At 36.6% G+C, this 11,029-nt stretch overlaps 1 pseudogene; it reads right to left on the reverse strand.

Moving 5' to 3' along the window:
• Positions 1–3,515: 3,515 nt before the first annotated feature.
• Positions 3,516–10,419, reverse strand: LOC113325972 (annotated as a pseudogene).
• Positions 10,420–11,029: the final 610 nt, after the last annotated feature.

An 11,029-nucleotide genomic window follows, 5' to 3' on the forward strand; every position in this document is an offset into this window, starting at 1 on the left:
ATTAAATCGATTACACAGTCTCTAGCTGCCATAAACGAAGTTGTCTCTGACAGTGATCTTATTATGCATGTTTTACAAGGTTTGGGCCGAGAATATCATCATTTTATTGTTGTTATTCAAAATCATGATACTGAATTTTTTTTTTGATTCTCTACAATCTAGACTCATAAACCATGAAAAATGGCTGAAGAATCGAGATCTTCAAGCTAAGGTTGTTTTAGATCTTACTTCATCTGCTTTCTTTGCTAAAAATACCTTCAATCCAGATTCTAATCTAAAACCAACCATATCTGACAAATCCTCATACACATTTACTAATTATGCTTCTATGGAGTGTCAAATATGCAAACAAATTGGTTACTCTGATAGTAAATGTAGATATCGTTACATTGGATTTAGGTAGAACATTCAACCCAAATTACCACCATCAACACCCTTTATACCTCAAGCTAATGCTTGTATTCAGGTAAATGCAGCCTCCTTTTTTGAGATGTCAGTTTACCGTGCAACAGATGACTGACTACTTGACTCAAGAGCTTCATATCATCTTACCGATGACCATACTGTTCTCACTAACACCTCCAATTACAATGGGTTTACACAAGTAATGGTTGGAAATAACAACTTTATCCATATCACTTTGATAGGTGACTCAGTCCTTCATGCTTCTACTGCATCTTTTGCGTTATCCAATATGCTGAGTGTAATGTTTATCTTTTATTTAGTGTCAGCTGAGTGTAATGTCTATCTTTTGGTTTCTTGTCTTACAAACTATCTCCTCTATAAAGGAGCTATGTTATGCCTTTGTCCATCAGTTAAGACAATTGAAAAAAGCTTTAGTTTCACAAAATCTGTCCATGACACTAATGAAAACCGTTTCCTCCAAACAACATTAACCAAGTAAGATAAATTTGATGTTTAGCTGAAAATCTATCGTGAGAAAAACAAAATTGATTAGCGGGAACTCCTTCCTTTTCATTTTTTGTTGTACTTCGCTTACTTTTACTAGAACATCGCTATCACGGTGGGGAAGGCTGACCGAAGAAAAACGGAACATTGTTGATTGCATAACGCGTTGTAGTTATACATCCTTTTTTTTGTTGGAATGTTATTTTTGAGGCATATACATCATTTTAGTGGTTGCATAACCAAACTAGTGTATGCATGGAAAAAATACGATTGTATAAACTGTTATGCATCCTTTGTGGTGGCTCTACGATTCGTTATGCATCTTTTTTTTGTTGGAATGATATTTTTAGTCATATACTACCTCTGTTTCAGAAAAAGAGATACTTTTATAGTTTCATTTTTGCCTAAAAATAAGCCAAATTGAAAAAGTGAAAGTATTACTTTTCCTGAAATGGATTGAAAGTATTACTTTTCCATTTTCCTGATTGCATAACGGCTATGTATTCAATTTTCAAAAGTTATTGCATTTGAGAAAGCTATAGCAGAAGGAAAAGATGGAGGGATATTATCGTCGAGTAAAGAAGAAGAAAAAAACCACACGGGATTTTTTTTACTTGTGACGGGAATCTGTGTGGGAATTTTCTATCAAATCCAATCTTTTTATTAAATTGCACATTCGCGTTACTCTTCATTTTAAAATAAAAAATTTGCATAAAAGCGACTCTTTTCCTTCGGGCCGTTCGAGCCCTCAGGTCGAATGGCCCCAATAAAGATTTTTCTTTTAAATTAATATTTAGGCATTTCCTAATAAAAAAGAATCAAACTAAATAAGGATGGAGTACTATTTTTTCTTTTTAAACAGACATAGGAAGTAAGATAACCTGGCATTTCTAGGGGCGACCCTGAAAGAATTAGGGCGATTTTTTTATTCCCAACCCATAAAAAAGGTTATGGGATGTCCTAGTGGTTCGAAAAATACCTAAATGCCCTACCACAATCGGTAGTTAAATATTGGTTTTAGCTACCAATTATAACTTTGTTCCTCTAAAATTAAAATTGGGATATTGTCCAAGTCGGTAGATAACGAACATCATTAACTACTGATTGTTAAAGTAGAGAAATTAAAATTTTATTTGTTTTGAAAATTTCCAATTTGGGACTACTATCACAATCAGTAGAAATGAACATCACTATACTACCGATTTTGAAAATTGAGAAATTTGAAATTTCATTAGTTTTGAAAATTTTGAATTAAGAGCTACTATCACAATCGGCAGATAATTATTATCACAAAACTACAAATTATGGAAATAGAGAAATTCAAAATTCCACTAGTTTTTGAAAAATTTGAATTTGGGGCTACTACTACAATCAGTAGATAATGAACATCACGACACTACCTATTAAATAATCGGTAGATAATTATTATCACAAAAATACCGATTGTGGAAATAGAGAGATTAAAAATTCCATTGGTTTTTGAAAATTTTGAATTTGGAGCTACTACCACAATCGGTAAATAATGAACATCACGAAACTACCGATTGTATAATCAGTAGATAATTATTATCACAGAACTACCGATTGTGGAAATAAAGAAATTCAAAATTCCATTAGTTTTTGAAAATTTTGAATTTGGGGCTACTACCATAATCGGTAGATAATGAACATCACGAAACCACCGATTATATAATCTGTAGATAATTATTATCACAAAACTACCGATTGTGGAAATAGAGAAATTCAAAATTTCACTAGTTTTTGAAAACTTTGAATTTGGGGCTACTACTATAATCGATAGATAATGAACATCACGAAATTACAGATTATACAATCGGTAGAAAATAAACATCATAAAAGTACCGATTATAAAAATAGAGAAATTCAAAATTCTATTAGTTTTGAAAATTTTGAATTTGGGGCTACTACCACAATCGTTAGATAATGAACATCACGAACCTCTCGATTATGAAAATAGAGAAATTCAAAATTCCATTGGTTTTTGAAAATTTTGAATTTGGGACTACTACGACAATCGGTAAATGATGAACATAACGAAACTACCAATTGTACAATCGGTAGATAATAAACATCACGAAACTACCGATTATAGATATATTTTGGCTCAGTAGTTTATAATCGGTAGATATGATACTCCATTATCTACCGATTCTACCGAGTCTGTGTTGTTCATGGTATTCAATCATGTAGAAATCGATTTTTCTTGTTTACAAACGCACACAAAATGAGTATTTGAGTTTCTAAACTACCTATTTCATTATTAACTACCAATTATAAATGGCATATTTATCATTTCGAAAAATTTGAGATAAGCGTTGGCTTCATTTTAAATTTGGGTGACCCATTTTTGTCTTATTAGTCGCCCCTAATTCTTTTAGGGTCGCCCCTAAAAATGCCAGGTAATATAAATGGCCAAACTCAATTTCTTTCCTGTTAGGCTGTTGTTTGTTTTTCATTCTAAACGTTGAGAAAACTTCCATTTGAAAGAAAGAAAATAAAGACGACAGACAGAACTAATCAAGTTCAGATCGGCAATAACTGCCAATAACTAATGCTTTAGAAGAGAAAAAGAGATGACAATGCTTTTAAAAGGAAGGAATGATAGTGCCTACATAGCCAAACCCCATAATGAAGAAAGTAACTGCTTGTGCATATACAAGTATATGAACAAATGGTTCTTTCCTTAAACCCGATCATAACAAGCACAAATGAATAGGTATGTGCCAACTGCAAGCTCTAACACAAAAAGTCTTTCACCGATCCTAGCAAATCGAGATTTTTTGTTGACTGCTGCTCGTATAGCATTATTGGCTGCAGGTGTTTTGGTTTTGGTAATATCTCCAAGTTTCTCAGTGACAACCCATTCATTTACTCTACCTCCCGTTTCAAACAAACCTATCAATGTAGCTTTGGTACGATTCATTGGCATGACATTCTCGAATAAGATCCAGAAAGCCAGTAGGTGCACAGACCATGGTGTTCCAAATGCAATTAGAATGGTAATGACGCAGGGAATATAAATATCTGCCCACTTTGGAATTTCGACTTCGGGAATGAAAACTGCTGTTGGAATTACGAGACAGTAGAGTATAAATGTGACTATATGAGCAACGACTTTTCGGACAAGGAAGAAACTATAGAGTGTATAAACTTTCTTCCACAATGTGACTTTCTTGTTCCTGACAATCTCCATTGTCATTTTCCAAGCAGATTAGCCGGTCCACATGACCATCTATGTTGTTGAAATCTGAACGCCTTGAGTGTACTAGATAACTCACTTTTTACCTGCACATTTCCAAGGTACAGGAATTTCCAACCCATAAGACTAGCACGGACAGCAAGATCCATGTCTTCAACAGTTGTACGATCCTTCCAACCACCGGCTTCACCGATAGCAGCAATTCTCCAAATACCAGCAGTTCCATTGAAACCGAAGAAAGCATAGGTAGAAGTGTTGGTAGGTCGGTCAAGGACTAGATTAGGAAATCTAGTTGGTTAAGGAAACCAAGTACTTGTGTCCTAAGTATAGAAGTTTAAGAGGTTTGTCTATTAGAGCTAAGTTAGGAAACCATATACTTGTAGGAAAGTAATCCTTGTTAAGGAATGTGTCCACTCCTATTGATGTGTATAAGTAGCCATAGAGAGAACTAGAGAAAACACACCAGAACTAGAAAGAGTTCTCTTCTTCTCTGCTTGAGCTTTGTATATTCCAACCTATACGGTGATATATAAAATTGATATTCCTTCCCAGGATTCAACCTGTTAAATACTTGTTCTTCTTGTGTGTGTGATTGTGTTCTTGAAGATATTGATCTACCTCGTAGTAGTGCAAACCTAAACGCTTCCGCAGGCTTTGGCGCAACAATTGGTATCAGAGCAAGGAGATGCTCTTGGATACGGATACTCAAATTGCAGTTGAAGTAAAGGTATTTTTCTGAAGATTGCTTGAGGTAATACAAATCTCAAATGTTCTATTTTTATCTATATTTGGTTGTTTGTGAACAATGGTTGACGGGGACGAAGATCCGAAAAATCCTTTAGGAGAACACTCGGATTCCACAAATAAAGATAAAGAAACAAAAGAAGAAATACTTCATTCACATAGATCACAACTCAAGGTAGAAAAGTTTACAGGAACCAATAACTTTGGTTTATGGAGAACGGACGTAATGGATGCTCTTGTTCATCTTGACCTAGAAGAAGCTCTAGAAGGTCAGCCAGTGGAGATGTCTGAAAAGCAGTGGAACAAGATGAATAAATTATGTCTTGCTTCGATACGAGGGTGTTTAGCAACTACAATAATAGTTAATTATCAGCACGAGACTTCAGCTAAGGATCTCTGGGAAAAGCTAGAGAAGGAATACCTTGTGAAGAACGTGGCCAATAGGACACATCTTAAAAGGAATTTGTATCCCTATAACATGAAGAGAGGTGCAACCATAACCGAGCACCTAGATTCATATAATAAACTTCTTGCTGAGTTGGTTAACTACGATGAGATAATCGACGACGAGGAACAAGATTTGTGTCTGATAAACTCTCTTCCTGAAAAGTATGAACCCATGATTAAAACATTAATGCACGACAAGGATAAGATAACATACGCTGAGGTCACTACATCATTGCGTAGTGAGGAGTTCAGGAAGATGGACCGTGAAGACCTTGCAAGTGAAGCTAATAATGATGTGCTTCTTGCAAGAGGTCGTTCAACAGACAGGAGAATGAAGACTGGTGGTTATGGTAAAGGTAGAGGACGTTCTAAGAGTAGAACGCGACTGCGGAAAGATGAGTGTGCTTGGTGCCATGACTTTGGTCATTTGGCTAAGGATTGTACCAAGCGTAAGGCGAGAGAAAGAGATAACGGTAATACCAAGGTGAACATTGTTAAAGGTAATGAAGAATCAGATGATGCTTCTGATTTCTCGCTAACGGTGACACCATGAGATTGTGCTATTACAGATGGTACATGGGTATTAGATACTGGAGAAACATATCATATATGTCCATATTGGGACTGGTTCTCAAGTTTTGAAGAGCTTGATGAAGAAGTACGTATGGGAAACAATCATACCTGCAGGGTGATTGGGATTGGTAGTGTTCGTATCAATATGGATGATGGTATGGTTAGAGAGCTGAAGGAGGTAAGATTTGTACCTGCCATAAAGAAGAATCCGATTTCACTCGGAACTTTAGAAGCTAAGGGATATAAGATAATCGATGAAAATGGTGTTCTAAAGGTAATATCTGGATCTATGGTAATCATGAAGGGAACACGTCATCATAACTTGTATTACTTGATTGGGAGTACAACAACAGGGGATGTGTCTATTTCTAAACACATCGAGAGAGCATCTACCGAGAAGACGAAGCTATGGCACATGAAACTTGCACATCCAGGTGAGAAGTCGTTGCATAGGTTGATTCAACAAGACTTGTTGAAAGGTGCTATTTCCTGCAAGTTAGCATTTTGTGAACATTGTGTTAAGGGAAAGAAAACAAGAACAAGCTTTGGCACAGCTATCCACAATACTAGTGGAGTTCTTGACTATGTTCACTCAGATGTTTGGGGTCCTTCCAAGAATGCATCATTGGGAGGGAAACATTGGTTTGTATCATTCATTGGTGATTATTCTAGGATCGAATGCGTGTACACCATGAGGCATAAGGATGAAGTCTTAGAAATATTTGTGAGGTGGAAAAAGGCAACTGAGACTCAAACTAGCAGAAAGATCAAAGTACTACATTCGTACAATGGTGGAGAGTACAAGAGTGATCCGTTCTTGCAAGTATGTGAGGATGAGGGGATAAAGAGGCACTTCACAGTTAAGAAGACACTGCAACAGAATGGGGTAGTTGAACACATGAATCGTACTTTGATGGAGAAGGTACGATGTATGTTATCTAATGCTGGATTAGGTAAGGCGTTTTGGGATGAGGCAGTTACATATGCGTGCTTCCTCATTAATAAGTTGCCATCAGCTACATTAGAAGGTAAAACTCCTATGTAGAAGTGGTTTGGTAAACCAGCTTATGATTATGACTCAATTCATACTTTTGGTTGTCCTGCGTGGTATCATGTTAGTGAAAACAAGCTTGATAGCCGTGTTGTGAAAGGAATCTTTGTGGGTATGAAGAGTGGGTAAAAGGGTTCAAGATTTGGAATACATTTGAGAAGAATATAGTCATGAATAGAGATGTCATATTTGATGAGATGTCTATGGTAAAGTCTTGGGGTTTTCGGCAGGTGGAGAACAGAAGCACCAATACTAATGAGCCTTTGCATAAGGTGGAGATTGATGCAACTCCACCACTTCCAGTTCAGTCTGTATCTGTTCAGAATACATCTAAAGACAGTGGGTCTGCAAGAGAAGTAGCTACTGAAGTTCCAAATGATAGTGACACTGTTGAGGAAGAGGAACAAGAGTCAGTAGAAGATACAGAAGCTACGGTCACGGAGACCATAGCAACCAAAAAACCGAGAAGATCAACCAGGAAGCCTGGTTGGATGAATGATTACATTACTTATGCATTACCAGTTGTTGAAGATGGTACTCCTACTTCCTATTTAGAAGTTGTACGTAGTACAGAGTGTAAAGAATGAGAAGGTGCAATGCAGGATGAGATGGGGCCTCTTTACAAGAATGGTACATGGATTCTTATGAAGCTTCCGAACGGTAAGAAGGCCATAAGGTGCAAGTGGGTATATGCTAAGAAAGAAGGATCTTCGGCGAATCAAGTATGCTACAAGGCAAGGTTAATTGCAAAAGGTTATGACCAAAGAGAAGGGATTGACTACAATGAGGTGTTCTCTCCGGTGGTAAAACACTCATCAATCCGTATTTTGTTGGCCTTGGTAGCACAATATGATTTAGACCTAGTTCAGCTAGATGTTAAGACGGCGTTCTTACATGGTGATCTAGAAGAGGAGATCTATATGACTCAACCGAGTGGGTTCAAAGTTGCTGGAAAAGAAGATTGTGTATGCAAGTTGTATGGGCTGAAGCAGTCTCCAAAACAGTGGTACAAGCGATTTGATCAGTTTATGATTGGCTAGACATACACAAGAAGTCACTGTGACCATTGTGTATACTTCAAGAAGCTACGTGATGGATCTTTCATATATTTGATCTTGTATGTCGATGATATGCTGATTGCATCGAATAACAAGAAAAAGATCAATAATTTGAAGTGGAAGTTGTCTTCTGAGTTTGATATGAAAGATATGGAGAGGCTAAGAAGATTCTTGGTATGGAGATTCAACGTGACAGAGAGAAGGGTAAGGTTTGTTTATCTCAGAAGGAATATTTGAAGAAAGTGTTACAGAAGTTTGGTGTCTATGAAGGAACTAAATCTGTAAGTACTCCCCTTGCTGCTCATTTTAAGTTGAATGCTCGTATGTCTCCCACTACTGAAGAAGAGCGAAAGTATATGCCCCAAGTCCCATATGCTGAGGTTGTTCGTAGCTTGATGTATACGACGGTATGTACAAGGCCGAACATTTCACATGCAGTTAGTATGTCAGCCGTTATATGCATTGTCCTGGTAAGGGACATTGGCATGATGTGAAATGGATTTTGAGGTATATTTATGGTACAGTTGATGTTGGCTTGGAGTTTGTGAAGGATAGAAGTAACAATCAGTTGTGTGTTGGGTATGTGAATTCTGACTATGCTGGTGATTTGGACAAGAGACGTTCAACTAAAGGGTATGTATTAACTGTAGCAGGGGCACCAGTAAGTTGGAGATCAATCTTGCAGTCTATTGTGGCGCTTTAAACTACGGAGGCGGAGTATATGGCAGTGACTGAGGCATTTAAGGAGGCTACATGGTTACAAGGTTTACTAGATGACTTAGGAGTTGTACAAGACCAACTGCCTGTGCATTGTGATCGTCTAAGTGCAATTTATTTGGCTAAGAATCAAGTGCATCATGCTAGAACGAAACATATAGACGTACGGATTCACTTTTTGAGAGAAATTCTTGAAGAAGAAGACATTGCACTTGTGAAGATCGATACCAAAGACAATCTAGCTGATATGTTGACTAAAGTAGTATCTGGGATCAAATTTCGACATTGTTTGAAATTGATCCACATCCTTCCGATTTGGTGAAAGGCCCATTTTGGGTAGAGGTTCTTAGGAACCTGGTGGAGGTCTTCTAGCAAGGCCATTTGAGAGAACTACTGCCGGGTTTGATTCCTATTGAGGATACGTAGGCATCCAGTGATGGTTCAATCGACATTGGAAGATGGAGGTTATTTTATCTATTGATCGTCTCATGCATGAATGCATGATCCGAGGTGGAGAATTGTTGGTAGGTCGGTCAAGGACTAGATTAGGAAATCTAGTTGGTTAAGGAAACCAAGTACTTGTGTCCTAAGTATAGAAGCTTAAGAGGTTTGTCTCTTAGAGCTAAGTTAGGAAACCATATACTTGTAGGAAAGTAATCCTTGTTAAGAAATGTGTCCACTCCTATTGATGTGTATAAATAGCCATAGAGAGAAGTAGAGAAAACGCACCAGATCTACAAAGAGTTCTTTTCTTCTCTGCTTGAGCTTTGTATATTCCAACTTATACGGTGATATATAAAATTGCTATTCCTTCCCGAGGATTCAACCTCGTTAAATACTTGTTCTTCTTGTGTGTGTGATTGTGTTCTTGGCGATATTGAGCTACCTCGTGGTAGTGCAAACCTAAAGGCTTCCGCATGCTTTGGCGCAACAAGAAGAACCAACTTCTTGTTCAACCTTAAAATGATAATCCAATGACATCTCCTGCATTCTTGTCAACAAGCACTCATCAGCATTCACAAATCTCCAACGACCTTGCACAAGACGAATCAAGGGATTATGGATGAAATAAGGAATTGTTTTGTATAGATAATCGGGTTGAGGTTGGAAATCAGCATCCATGATGGCTACAAAATCACATTGCTTAACATAACTATGTTTCATTCCTTGTTTAAGTGCACCAGCTTTGTAACCAACTCTATCATCTCTAGTTATATATTTAATGTTTATTCCTTGGCTTGCCCATCTTTGGCATTCCAACTGTACCAAATCCATAATGGCTGGATCAGTTGAATCATCTAAGACTTGAATTATAATCCGATCAGATGGCCATGACAGACCACACGCCGCTCGAATCGACAGTTGATAAACCTCTCTTTCATTGTACATTGGGATTTGAACAAGAACCATAGGATAATAGTTGGAGTTCCCTAATTCTTCATCATCATCTTTAGTAATAGGTTGAAACTTGTATCTGACTTCTGGTTTCCTTCCAAACAGTGTTATATAACTTATAACAATGCCCATATAAACTCTTTCAACAAACAACATCACTGACATAATCAAACAAAAGAACAACATAATTTTGAGAACTGATATGATTAATGGCCATTTTAGTACTTCAAATACCATCTTCAATTGAATTAGAATATCATCTCTTGTTGCTGCAACGTCTCCGGAAGTAGATTTGATGATGCCATTATTCTCTGGAAGAAGATAAGTGAATGTATCTGTCAGTCAGTGAATGTTATGAAGAAACTACTTGATATCTTCTGTCCGAGATTCTTTCTTTAGGAATTTCCAAAAGAAAAAATAGATCAGAGAGAAAACTCAAACTGATTAGTAATTAATTAATCACAAAATTGGTTAAAAAGATCAAAATCAACAATTCCTGGGTAAAAAGGACATTTAGATTTTCATACTGTTTAAATGGACAAAAATGTAAAAATACCCGGGATGTAAACAGTTTCATCCTACCCATTTTTAAATATTTTTTCTTATTTTTAATTTACATCAGGATGCATCCAGTTTCATCCTTGCTATTTTTTAAGTTTAAGTCAGGATGAATCCAGTTTCATCCTTGCTATTTTTTTGGTGTCCATTTCACCCATCATAATTTTTACTCGTCCATTTGAACCATGTTTTAAAAATATTTGGATAAATGATCCATTTTCCGTTAATTAATACTTAATTATATCTGAATAATTTGTTAAAAAGATTCGGAATAGCAAAATAAATCCATGGCAGATCTCCATTTGATTTTTCGATGGATTTTTAATTTTAGTTTTAGTTTTTAACCAATGAAGTTGT

Source organism: Papaver somniferum, unplaced genomic scaffold, assembly GCF_003573695.1.
Source record: "Papaver somniferum cultivar HN1 unplaced genomic scaffold, ASM357369v1 unplaced-scaffold_10, whole genome shotgun sequence".
Lineage (NCBI taxonomy): Eukaryota > Viridiplantae > Streptophyta > Magnoliopsida > Ranunculales > Papaveraceae > Papaver > Papaver somniferum.